Source organism: Theropithecus gelada, chromosome 7b (genome assembly GCF_003255815.1).
Source record: "Theropithecus gelada isolate Dixy chromosome 7b, Tgel_1.0, whole genome shotgun sequence".
In the NCBI taxonomy this organism is placed as follows: Eukaryota; Metazoa; Chordata; class Mammalia; order Primates; family Cercopithecidae; genus Theropithecus; species Theropithecus gelada.
Genome location: NC_037675.1, coordinates 94313588 through 94327114, shown reverse-complemented (window position 1 = coordinate 94327114; position 13527 = coordinate 94313588). Strand labels below are relative to the sequence as shown.

Here is a 13527-nt window from a genome sequence, read left to right as displayed (position 1 = left end):
ATTTTATCTTTTTAAAATTATGGCAGTGACTAGGCACAGTGACTCATGCCTGTAATTTCAGCACTTTGAGAGGCCAACGCAGAGGATCCCTTGAGCCCAGGAGCTCAAGACCAGCCTGGGCAACATAGTGAGATTCCCATCTCTACAAAAAGTAGAAAAAAAAATAGCTAGGCATGATGGCACATGCCTATAGCCCCAGCTACTCAGGGGGCTGAAGGAGGAGGATCAATTAATCCCAGGAAGTGGAGGCTGCAGTGAGCTGTGATCTCACCACTGCACTCTAGCCTGGGTGACAGAACGAGACTCTATCTCAAAAAAAAAAAAAAAAAAAAAAAGTAAAATGGTGGAAGTGATGGTGCAGAAGATTTGGACTTGATTACCTCAGAGATCCCTTTCTTTGCTGAAATGGTAGCTCCTGATTCAATGCCCCTGTCTCCCACATCTCCGTGGACATTTCCTCCCAAACTCTTTAAAATAAACAAGAAAATCTAGGTCATTCCCTGCATCAAGCTCAAAGGCAGTTTCTCAGGGATGGCCTTACTTCAATTGCTAGTAATAAGGGGAGGGCTTCTGCCTGTGAGACCTGCTTCCATCACAGAAGGGCATCCAAAAACACCTGTTCCTCATCTCTCATGTAGCAGTGACCTTACCCATAGCCCAGCTTTCCTGGTGGAAGTCACATGATAAAAAGCACTTGGTCCCAAATGTAAGCAGTGGGGTGGTGTCTACACATTCTGGAGTCGGTCTGTGCCTGAACAGGAGGTTTTAAGGACAGCAAAGGCTACTGAATTGGCCTCAGAACCAGGGAGCCTTTCCAGCATGGAGGATCTCAGGGGCCTCCAGCTGCTGTCATATCCCTGATGAAGGGGCTTAGAAGAATCCACAGCCTCCCTCTCCTATCAGTCCCCTTGGCTCCCAGCTCCAGGATAAGTGGTTCAGGGCCAGTGGGTAGATAAATCCCTATCTTAAGCCTGGACCTCCCGGGTGTTGCAGCCACCTCATCCTGAGATCCCAGTGAGAGATCTTCCTCCTGAGGCATTGAGTGCTAATAAATAATAAATGCCACAGTAGGCACAGAACAGTGATTCTGAGAGGCCAGAGAATTTTTACAAAAGTGGGGAGCCGAGCCTCAAGTGCATTTGTCCCAGAATCACAGGGCCAGAAAGGTCCTCAGGAGGTCACCTTGTGTCCCTCATAGCCTTGCTGATAGCAGAAAGGAAGAACAAAAGATGCATACAGCAAACTCCGGATGTGGGGTGGGGGCGGGTGTGGCACCTGTAATCCCAGCATTTTAGGAGGCTGAGGTGGGCAGATCACTTGAGGAGTTCGAGACCAGCCTGGCCAACATGGTGAAACCCCTCTCTACTAAAAATACAAAAATTAGTTGGGTGTCGTTGTGCATGCCTGTAGTTCTCCAGCTACTCGGGAGGCCGAGGCGGGAGAATCTCTTGAACCCGGGAGGTGGAGGTTGCAGTGAACCGAGATTGCACCACTGCACTCCAGCCTGGGCAACAGAGCAAGACTGTGTCTCAAACAAACAAACAAACAAACAAACACTCCAGGACCTCCAAGCCCAACCTCACCTCCTAACGAAGAAAGAAAACCTAGTCCTGGGAAAGGGGCATGGGGACGCAGGTGCTTCTCTGAGCAGAGCTCACTTTGCAACCTTGAGCATAGTTCTTAAACATTTTGGGCCTCAGTTTTCTCATCTGCCAGTTGGAACTGTGTGCAGAGGAGCAAGTGTTTGGGATGTCCTTCTGCGATAAGAGTGGGCCCCACAAGCAGAAGCCCCTCCCCATTACTAACTTGGGAGAATACTCAGTTCAGTTCAATGACCATTTAGTATTTCACTTATTCATGTATTAATTCAACAACTATTTATTTGAACACTCACTATGTGCCAGGCCCAGTGTTTGGTGTTGGAGATGTGGTGACTAACAACACAGGCAGGGCCCCTCTTCTCACAGAGCTTGCTCTCTAGTGCCTGGGGAGACTTCAGAGAGCACTGAGCCAGTTGGTGAGACTGCTTCAGAGGAAGGCAGGGTCTCTCTTGGCCAGTGCCTTGGAGGAAGAGGAAAGGAGGAAGATGAAAAGGATGGTAATGATGATATGGAAGGTTGATTGACTGAATGAATGAATGAATGAAAAGTTTTGACTTCTTCATGTGGTGTAAGAAAGAGAGGGGAGGCCGGGCGCGGTGGCTCAAGCCTGTAATCCCAGCACTTTGGGAGGCCGAGACGGGTGGATCACGAGGTCAGGAGATCGAGACCATCCTGGCTAACATGGTGAAACCCCATCTCTACTAAAAAATACAAAAAAAAAACTAGCCGGGCAAGGTGGCGGGCGCCTGTAGTCCCAGCTACTCCGGAGGCTGAGGCAGGACAATGACGTGAACCCGGGAGGCGGAGCTTGCAGTGAGCTGAGATCCGGCCACTGCAGTCCAGCCTGGGTGACAGAGCGAGACTCCGTCTCAAAAAAAAAAAAAAAAAAAAAAAAAAGAAAGAGAGGGGAGTGGTTAATGTGTTGATATCACTAATCCAGGCCAAAACACTTAGATTTTAAAAGTGACCAAAATATGTTGGCGATATTAATTTAAAAGTCTTAGGCCGGGCGCAGTGGCTCAAGCCTGTAATCCCAGCACTTTGGGAGGCCGAGATGGGCAGATCACGAGGTCAGGAGATCGAGACCATCCTGGCTAACACGATGAAACCCTGTCTCTACCAAAAAATACAAAAAAAAACTAGCTGGGCAAGGTGGCAGGCGCCTGTAGTCCCAGCTACTTGGGAGGCTGAGGCAGGACGATGGCGTGAACCCGGGAGGCGGAGCTTGCAGTGAGCTGAGATCCGGCCACTGCACTCCAGCCTGGGCAGCAGAGTGAGACTCCGTCTCAAAAAAAAAAAAAAAAAAAAAAAGTCTTAAAATGTGCATGCCCTCAAACCCAGACATTCATCAAGGATGCAAATATGAGTATATAAAGATGTTCAGACTGGGTGTGGTGGCTCACACCTGTAATCCTAGCACTTTGGGAGGTGCTAGGGAGGCTGAGGCGGGTGGATCACCTGAGCTCAGGAGTTCAAGACCAGCCTGCACAACATGACAAAACCCCATCTCTACTAAAAATGCAAAAAAAAAAAAAAAAAAAGAAAATTAGCCAGTGTGGTGGCTACACCTGTGGTCTCAGCTACTTGGGAGGTTGAGGCATGAGAATCACTTGAATCCAGGAGGCAGAGGTTGCAGTGAGCCGAGATCATGGCAGTGCACTCCAGCCTGGGGTGACAGAGACTCTGTCTCCAAAATAATAAAATAAAATGAAAAATAAAATAAAAGTTCCTTATGGCAATGTTTATGAAAGCCCCCAAATGGAAAACATCCAGATATCCATCTACTGGGAATCAACTAATTCACATACACAATGGAGTATTATACAGTCCTTTGGACTGATGCTTTAGAAATATAGCAACATGGCCAGACACAATGGCTCATGCCTGTAATCTGAGCACTTTGGGAGGCCAAGGCAGGTAGATCTCCTGAAGTCAGGAATTCGAGACCAGCCTAGCTAACATGGTGAAATCCTGTCTGTACTAAAAATACAAAAATTAGCCAGGGGTGGTGGTGGGCACCCGTAATCCCAGCTACTTGGGAGGCTGAGACGGGAGAATCACTTGAACTGAGGAGACAGAGGTTGCAGTGAGCTGAGATCACACCACTACACTCCAGCTTGGGTGACAGTGAGACTCCACCTCAAAAAACAAAAAGAAATGTAACAACATGGTAAAATATTCATGATATATAAATGCAGAAGACATGTATGGTACAACTTCCTATGTACATGAAAAATGTCTGAAGACACACATCATGTTAACAATAGTTGTTATGGTGGTAGGTTTATGGGTGTTAAAAAAAATTTCTTTATGCCTACTGGTATTTTCTTTTCTATTTTATTTTATTTTATTTTATTTTTTTTTTTTAGAGATGATGTCTCTCTATGTTGCCCAGGTTGGTCTCAAACTCCTGGGCTCAAGCAATCCTCCTTCCTTGACCTCCCAAAGTGCTAGGGTTACAGGCGTGAGCTACCATGCCCAGTCCCAGTGGTATTTTCTTTTTCTTTTTTCTTTCGTTCCTTCCTTCCTTCCTTCCTTCCTTCCTTCCTTCCTTCCTTCCTTCCTTCCTTTTTTGACAGAGTTTTACTCTTGTTGCCCAAGCTGGAGTGCAATGGTGTGATCTCAGCTCACTGCAACCTCCGCCTCCCAGATTCAAGTGATTCTCCTGCCTCAGCCTCCTGAGTAGCTGGGATTACAGGTGCATGCCACCACACCCGGTTAATTTTTTGTATTTTTTAGTATAAACGGGGTTTCACCATGTTAGCCAGGCTGGTCTCGAACTCCTGACCTGAGGTGATCCACCCACCTTGGCCTCCCAAAGTGCTAGGATTACAGGCATGTGCCCCCACACCAGGCAGAACTCCCATACACTGCTGGTGGGAACGTGAAATGCTACAATCACTTTGGAAAGCAATTTGTCAGTTTCTTTAAAAATGAAACATATACTTCCTAAATGACTCAGCCATTCCACTCCTAGGTACTTACCCAAGAGAAATAAAAGTGTTTGGATACTTGTACATGAATATTCATGGAAGCTTTATTTGTAATACCCCCAAAATGGAAACAACCCAAATATCTATCAATGGATAAATGAATAAACAAGTTGTGGTATATCCACATAATGGGATACTACTTAGCAATAAAAATAAATGAACTATTGATATATGCAATGACATGGATGCATCTCAAAATAGAAGCCAGACAAAAAGAATACATTCTGGATAATTCCATTTATATAAAATTCTAGGACATGCAAATGAATCTGCAGTGGCTGAAAGCAGGTTTATGGTTGCCTGGGGATGGAGAGGGAGGAACGAGGAGAGAGGAAGCGATTGCAAAGGCGCAAGAGGAAGTTTTGGGAGGTGAGGGATGTGTGCTCACTGTTTTGATTGTGGTGATGGCTTCACAGGTGTATACATATGTCAAAACTTGCCAAATTGCACCCTTTAAACATGCACAAATGTATGCCAATAAAGCTGTTTTTAAAACAGAGGCTGCCACGAGAACAGAGGCAAAAACAGTCAATGCCTCCCAGTTTCAAGCTGGTTTGGTCATCATGGGAGAGCATCGCTGTCCTCATCTCACCCACACAGAACCTGGAACGCAGAGGGGTTAAGTGCTAGTCTGGGCAGAGCCCATGGCCAGATTCTTTCTTCTCTGGATCCAGTGCTTTCTTTGCAAAGCACTGGGTGTGCTTCCGGGAGCCTCCCAGAACCTATCAGCATGCCCTGAGCTGAGGGACAGGGTGTCCCTACCACCTGAAGGTATATTCTCCCCTTCAGTTCACACTCCTCCCCCAGTCGTGGTCCCTCAGCCTGTGTTTGCAGCCAGGAGGCTGGCTTCATTTGCAGAGAGGCTGTGGTTGCAGCACCTCCCCAGGGAAGTAATAAAGAGTGAGAATGAGATAAGGGACAAAGGCAATTATCTAACAACCTGCTGTCTATGGCAGAGAAGGACTCAGGCCAAGCTGGGGATTCCTGCCCCATCCCATGTCCTTGAGAGGCTGGCAGGGCCATCCGGCCCAGAAGAGTTCTCCTGGGCAGGGGTCATAGTGGGGGGTAGAGGGGAAGGAGATGGTAGGAGGTGAGGGTAGGTAGGGGTGGGAGTGCCAGGCTGGGCCCTAGAAACACTTGGTTTCTGTCCACGTGTTCCTCCCCAGCTCCAGGGCCCCCCACGGCATTTGGAGTCAGAGCTGGCGTGGGATCCTGGAAGAGCTGAATGAATGCAGGCTTTGCATGTGGACAGACCTGGGTATGCATCCTGGCGCATACATATGTCAAAATAGCGGGGTCTCAGTGACCACCCCTGTGAAATGGAGGTAACAACGGTCCCTGCCTCATGTGACCCTGCCTGTAAGGTTTGGTCAACCCCACTTGCCCTCCCCTTGCTTGTTCTTCTAGTTTATGTTCTCCTTAGACTCTGCAAACCAGAGAAGGGACAAGCTGAGGCAGGAGGCCTTGAGCCTTGAGAGTGGATGGGAGAAGGAGAATGTGAGAAATGGGGCAACCCTGTTTGCTGGTCACTTCCTGCAGCCCAATGCTGGACAAAGCACTTTACATGCTCTGTCCCCTTTAATCCCCACAACGGTCCCATGAAGTATTCACTGTCCTCCCAGCTTCCCCAAGAAGCACACTGAGGCCTCCCAAGGGCAAGTCACTCATCCAAGGTCACAGAAAGTAGACAGGCAAAGATAGGTCTTGAACCCAGGCGGCCTGACTCCCAAGTCCCTGTCTTGCGGCTAAAATTCCCCACCAGTTTTCTGGTCTTTGCATTTCTGAGTCCCATCCCTACTAGTTGGGATACTTTCCCCAGCAGGGATGCAAGTTCGGATTCTCTCTGCAACTCCTTGTTACTCAAGCCACCCCATGATTCCTCACGTGTGCAGAGCGCTCTACAGTTTACAAAGAACTCTTTCATTACTACTTGTACCATGGGTGGTTCCAAATCCCTTGAAATAAGAGAGGACTGTTGTTGCCCCCGTGTCTACCATGAAGATGGTACGGCTCCCTTCCTAGGGAGAAACAGACATTGATGTGCATTGGACCATTTTATCTGTACAACAAGTAAACATTATTAGGCCCAGTTTATAGATGTTAAAACTGAGGCCTGGAGGAATTAAACAGCTTGCCTAAGTTCACGAAGCTAGGGAGTGGTTGAGACAGTATTTCCTCCCAGATTTGATTGTCCCCGAAGCCCAGGCTCTTCACCACTTAATCCTCTGCAAGAAGTAATCACTGTCTGCCTTCCCCAGCCTCTCCCTAAAGAAGGCTCTGAGGTCCTTTATCTGAAGGCTCAGTCCTGCCATTTCCTGAGTCGATCAGACAATATTCATGCATTTGTTCACGTGTTCAACAAATAGGAATGAGAACTTGCTGTGTACCAACAGCCAGACACTTGGTTTCTGAATGCCCGTTAGCCACAGGCCCTGCTCTTGAAGGATTCACTGGAGGACAGAGATGAATGAGGTGGTTCATCTTGGGATACAAAGTGCAGAGACCACACACACACACCTTGGTTCATTCTGTGCAGAGAAAAGCTATCTATTTTGAGTCTCAATATTTAGCAGTCTCCATAGACACCAGATCATAACTAATGAGGCCAAAGCAAGTGTTTATTTCAATCTTTGATGTCATCTACTTCTAACATTTTATCTAGTTACATTTATTTCAATCATTCATTCAACACTAACTGAGCACCTACAAGGCCTTGTACTTGAATGAAAAAATTAATAGTAATAATCATAATAATAACCAAAAAGATTTACTCACATTGATCGATAATTTCTTTTTTCTTTTTCTTTTTTTTTTCTTTCTTTTTTTTTTTTTGAGATGGGGTCTCACTCTGTCACCCAGGCTGGAGTGCAGTGGCACAATCTCTGCTCACTGCAACCTCTGCCTCCTGGGTTCAAGTGATTCTCCTGCCTCAGCCTCCCAAGCAGCTGGGACTACAGGTGCCCACCACCACACCCAGCTAATTTTTGTATTTTTAGTAGAGATGGGGTTTCGCCATGTTGGGCAGGCTGGTCTCAAACTCGTGACCTCAAGTGATCTGCCCACCTCAGCCTCCCAAACTGCTGGGATTACAGGCGTGAGCCACTGCATCCAGCCCGATGATTGAGAATTTCTTATGTGCCAGGCACTATTCTGAGTGCTGCACAGGTATTAATTCATTTACTGCGCAACAGCCCTTTGAGGGAGGCACTGTTACTATCTCCTGTACGGGACGAGGAAACTGAGGTGGAGAAAGGTTAAAGATTTTGCCCACTCAAAAATAATATTGGAGAGATACCTGTCACCATCTGATTTCTGGTGATCCAAATGTAGCTGAATCTGAGAGTTAAGACTTCCCTCCCCAGGTCCCAAGCCCCATCTTCCTCTTGCTGGTCTCTGACTCTAGCATCAATCTTTTACATCCTTGTGCTTTTTATATAAGGCTGCCATGAAAATAAGCACACGCCCCCTGGCCCAGGCCCACAAGCTGGCTCCACGACAAGGCCTACCTAGACTAAATGCTTGGAATTGGGGGTTGGGGAGCATTTCCAGCAACACTGACACACCCAATGGCCTCAGGACAGGAGGAGGTCTCTGAGAAACGTTGTGGGGGAACATGTGACTTCCCTTCCCCTCCAGCCTCTTCCCACACCTCAACATACCCGAGTCCTCATACATGACCAAGTAGAAGTCAGGCCCTGAGTCTGGTGAGAAGGTTGCAGGGATTTGAGCCAGACAGAGTGCAATGAAAGCCCACTTCTTATCCAGAGGTCCTGGGAGTTCGGGAACAAGCCGGAGGGTCCTCAGTGCTGAAATCCAGGGGGTCTGTACTCATTTGTTACAGTGTCACTAGAGCCCTGGGGACAGGGTTGCCTTCCCTTCCCATCCCTGCTGTCCTCCAAGGCCAGCTCCCAGGGAGGCCTTGCTGCTCCTCCAGCCCTTGCGGACCTCTCAGAGCTTGTGGCCATCAGATCATTGACCCTGAAGGCACCCTACCAATTACCTTGATGAGAAAACCAAGACCAGCCGGAAGGCGAGTGGAATTTGGACCAGAGTCCAGAGCCCGCGACTCCTGTGCCCTGGTCCTTACTCCCTGCCTCCTTCCAATACCCTAGGAGTGGTTTGCACCTGCCAGAAATGCAGCCCAGTCATACGGTCGCCCCCCTTCCTGTGTGTGCTTCCTCCTCACCTGCTCAGGAAGTCAGAGCGGGAGTGCACAGGTCTTCCTGTGGGTGTCTCCACCCAGAAAGCTGCCTTTGGGTTTATTCCAGAAACATGAGATCAGAGGACCTTTGAGCTGAGCCTCAAAGAGGCCTAGTTCAAGTCTGAGGTCTGATGGTTTGGGAGGCAGGACCTGGGGCAGGTGACTCACCCTCTGATCTCAGGTGCCTCATCTGCATCGTGGGACATGGAGGCTGGCAATGGCTTGTGAAGGTCAGATGACGAACATCATCACTGCGCCTCCCAGCTGTGAGCTTTGCACACAATATTCTGTGTGATTAGTGGCATCAAGACTTGAACCCGAGATCTCTGCTTCCAAGGCTGGGACTCTTCTGCCTGCAGCACTCTGCCTCTTGCTGTGGAAAAGGTTCTCAGAGAGGCAGGGGCGGTGTCCTCTATCTCTTGGAATTCCTAGCATGTGAATCACAGAAGGTGTCCTAATAGACATATTTCTGTGTCCTTGAAAGTCCCATTTACATTTTCCTCACTTCTGAACAGCCTGTGCCTGAGCTGGCAAGAAGCCTCCCTCTCGGGCACCTGTGGCTGCCTGCCATCCCATTCCCACGCCTGAATCAATTGGTCCCCAAGTTCTGTTGTTTTCTCTTATTGTTTTCACGCGGAGGAGTTACCTCCTTCCAAATCGGGAAAGGAGGTTGGAAGAAAATAGCGCAACAGCTGTCCTGAGTCGCGCACCGCCCTTGATTGGCCAGTGCCAGGTTTGGGTGAGGTTTCCACGTGGCTTCGTGACAGGCGTCGCCTCTCCCTTGGCATCTGTAGTAAATGCTGTTGCTCTGAGCCTCGTCCCCTTAGGCCCCCGCTGACATCAGCTGTGTCTCTGGTGGTTTGTGCTCATGCTTGATGGTGGCTTCCCAACTGAAAGCTTTACTGTGTCTCTCAGTTTCTGTACTTCAGATTTTTTCCCAGCAAAGCGTGGGGATTGGGGGACAGAGGTCCATGGGTACACACCCAAGCCTTATCATCATTCAAGACAATCCTGAGGTGCATTTTACACCATTCCTCACATGGTCCCCAGTGGAATCAAGCCCCAGTTAGCCACATCAGTAGCCAGCTCAGTAATGCACACTGAGTGGCTTTCTCTCATTCCTGATCTCACTCTCCTAGGCCCTCACTTTGGTTTCCTGCATGGATTCCATGTCAACTCCCTGCACCTGAGTCCTTGTCTCAGGCTCTGCTTTAGGAAGAGCTCAAGCTAAGACCAAAATGTGAGCCAGACTTGTGGAAAGTGTGAGAAGGAGGAGGAGGAGGAGGAGGGAGGAGGAAGAAGAGTGTGATGCCCTGCTTGAGGAATCAGGAGACCTGAGTTCCAAACCCACAACACCTTACACACTCAAAATTCATGGATTGAATGCATAAATGAATGAGTGAGTGAAGAAATTAAGCCAGGCGTGATGGCTCACACGTGTAATCCCAGCGCTTTGGGCAGCTGAGGCAGGTGGATCACCTGAAGTCAGCTTGGCCAACATGGTGAAACCTGGTCTCTATTAAAAATACAAAAAATAGCTGGGTGTGGTGGCGTGTGCCTGTAGTCCCAGCTACTCAGAAGACTGAGGCAGGAGAATTGCTTAAACCTGGGAGGCAGAGTTTGCAGTGAGCCGAGATCACGTCACTACACTACAGTGAGACTGTATCTCTCTCTCTCTCTCACACACACACACACACACAGAGGAAAGGAAAGAAAAGATGGTAGATATTATCTTGACTATTTTGTAGATTTGGGAACTATGGTTGGCATTTCTAGTGCTCATAGTTTCTTTTTTTTTTTTTTTTTTCTTTTTTTGAGACAGGGCTTTCTCTCCTGCCCAGTCTGTCACCCGGGCTGGAGTGCGGTTGCATGAACAGCAGGAAGAGGACACATATTCTGTGGATGTGGCCTGTGTGTCCAGAGTGTGTGAGCCACCAGCTCCCTGCATGGCTCTTCCTAGGCCAACCAGAGGCACAGCTTCCCCTTGGCCTCCTGATCTCACGCCCTCCTGCAGCAGGAAAGCAGCCCTCAGGAGGATGAGGAATGTGGCACCGGGGCCTGGTCTCTAACTCCAGCTCCATCTTTCTCTTCCCGTGTGCCTCAGTTTCCTTTTCTGTCGAATAACAATACCAAACATCTGAGGGCAGACCAGTGCTGGGCTCAGCAGGTGACATGCCATAATAAAGGACGTGCCACATGAGGAGTGGGGAGGGGAGGTAGGGGGCTTGTGCCCGCAGGAGAAAAATCAGACAGGGACGTGAGAGGCGACTTTAAACCTCCACGAGGCTCTGACAGGGAGGGTGGCTTAGATACCATTTTTTGTCACAGCAATTATCACTAACGAGCAGAGTATTTTCTATTTGTCTAGAACATCAGCCCTATGAAGACAGGATGGGGACTTTGTCTGTCTTGTTTATTACTGGCATGCCAAAAATCGGGGTATGTGTACAGTAGGTGCTCACTTAACACTTATTGAAAGTCTGAACTTGTCTTCTGTGACTTCCAAAGGATGAAAGTTCCAGGGAGGTCGTTGAATTTTCTCTGCGCCCCCAACAACTCTGTTCATCCCTCCCTTCTCTGCCCTATGCGCCCCTCCGCCTCCCAGAGTCAGCCACTTCCTCTGCTAATTGGAGTCCGAGTCAGACTTCCTGCTGCTCAGGGTGGTGGTTTGGGCGAATTGCATCAAGGCTGACAGAAAGTGAGTGATTAATTAGCTGGGGAGGCTGGAGGTGGGTGGTTGCTGAGTTGAGCTGAGCAACAGATGGAAGTTATCCCCACAGAGGGAAAAGGGCTCCCACCCCACCATACACCCATCATCCAGCACCAGGAGCTGTGAGCTGTTGAGCTGTGGAAATCCTTATGTTGACCCACTGGGGGCAGGGCATGAATTGGGACTCGCTGCAATTGAAAGTTAATTTTAAGTATAATACAGAAGAGGTGCTGGCATGGGGCTGTCCTGCTTTGGCCTAGAGGTGAGCCAGGGTTGGATTGATTCTACAGTTGGGAAGATGAAACCCCAAAGCCAGGGTCATCTCAGGTTGCATTACTAGAAGTCTATCCCCCAACACAAGGGAAGGGAAAGTCTACCATGGACCAGGCTAATGAAGTCCTCACTTTGCTCCCCTCCAGTGGTCCTGAGCCCAAGACCCTTCAGCTGAGCTGCAGGGACTCAGTGTGCCAGAGCTGAGAAGCTGCAGAGTCCAGCAGGCCTGGGGCTTGGATCCTGCCTCCATCCTTCACAGCTGTGTGACACTGGGTGAGTCACATCATCTCCCTGAGCTTTCTTTTTTTTTTTCTTTCTTTTTTTCTTTTTTTTTTTTTTTTTACTTTTGAGATGGAGTCCAGCCCTGTTGCCCAGGCTGGAGTGCAGTGGCGCGATCTTGGCTCACGGCATGAGCTTTCACTTTCTACATGTGTAAAAAATGTGGCCAATAACATTTTCTGGAGTTGTTGCAAAGATTAAATGAGGTAATATAGATAAAGAGTCCAGCACAGTGCCTGGAACATGTCAGGGCTCCACAAATATGAGTTTCCTCTCCTAACCTCCTCCCCTCCATGGCAGTCCTACTCCCCACCCACAGACTGCCTGCACCCCTCCTGGTTGACTGAGGCTGTGTCTGCCTCGCCCACCTGACTGCAGGGCGTGCCTGCAGGGTCCAGGAGGACCCAGGCTGCTGGAGTCTGAATCCTGTCTCCACCTTAGATCGGCTGTGTGACCCTGGTCAAGTAACTTTACTTCTCTGTGCCTCAGCTTCCTTGTTGTAAAGTGAGGACAACAGTACCTACTACATAGGATCGTGCCCCGCTCCCCTGCGTTTAGAGAATTTTTTGTTGTTGTTGTTGTTTTGAGATGGGGTTTCACTCTTGTTGCTCAGGCTGGAGTGCAATGGCACAATCTCGGCTCACCACAACTTCTGCCTCCCAGGTTCAAGCAATCCTCCTGCCTCAGCTTCCCAAGTCGCTGGGATTACAGGCACGCGCCACCATGCCCGGCTAATTTTGTATTTTTAATAGAGATGGAGTTTCTCCATTTTGGTCAGGCTGATCTCAAACTCCCAACCTCAGGTGATCCGCCCACCTCAGCCTCCCAAAGTGCTGGGATTACGGAGAATGTATTTTAAAATCATGAAATAGTTCCTAAATACAGAAAAGAATCCAGGTTTCACATTTTCACATTTTCATTTGCCATTTGCTTCAGACCTTCTTTGTTTACGAAGAAATAAACTGCCGGTGATTTGACTCCATCCTGCCCCCTGGCATCCTGGTTCCTTGCACAAAGCCAGAGCCTGCAGCCTAAGGCAGGATGGAGTTCAGGGTCAGAGCATGCAGCATGAAGGAGCTGCTGGCATCTTGGGAGCTCAGGGTGACTGTGGGATTAGTATCCCAGCGACGTCTGTTTTAGGCAGATGACTTGCGCAAATGTTGCAGGTGTGGATAGAAAAGGGGAAGGTAAAACAGGCAGCAGGGAGACCAATTGAGGGTGGTTTCTGTCATCCAGGAAAGAGGGGTTACAGCTGGGAGCAAGGTGGAGGTTGTGGGAATGCAGATTTGAGGGTTTGTTAGGAGGTGGCTTGGCGAGGGGGGAAGAGGTGAAGATTGGATTCAGGCTCAAGTGGTAAAGTGGATGGCGCTGCCTGTGGCTGCAGTCCTGAAGGCCAGCACCTGACCTGGAGCAGATGGAAGCAGTATTGGTTGTGGTGAGGGTCAGGGCCTGAGACCAGGGCCAGAGGCG

The 13527-nt window shown here is 48.9% G+C and overlaps 1 long non-coding RNA gene across 1 annotated transcript; it reads left to right on the top strand.

Annotated features, from left to right (window-relative positions):
• The first annotated feature begins 4950 nt into the window (after positions 1–4950).
• Positions 4951–6738, top strand: LOC112628270. Its single transcript, XR_003120409.1, has 2 exons — positions 4951–5365; positions 5767–6738. It is a non-coding gene; the product is annotated as an uncharacterized LOC112628270 (long non-coding RNA).
• Positions 6739–13527: the final 6789 nt, after the last annotated feature.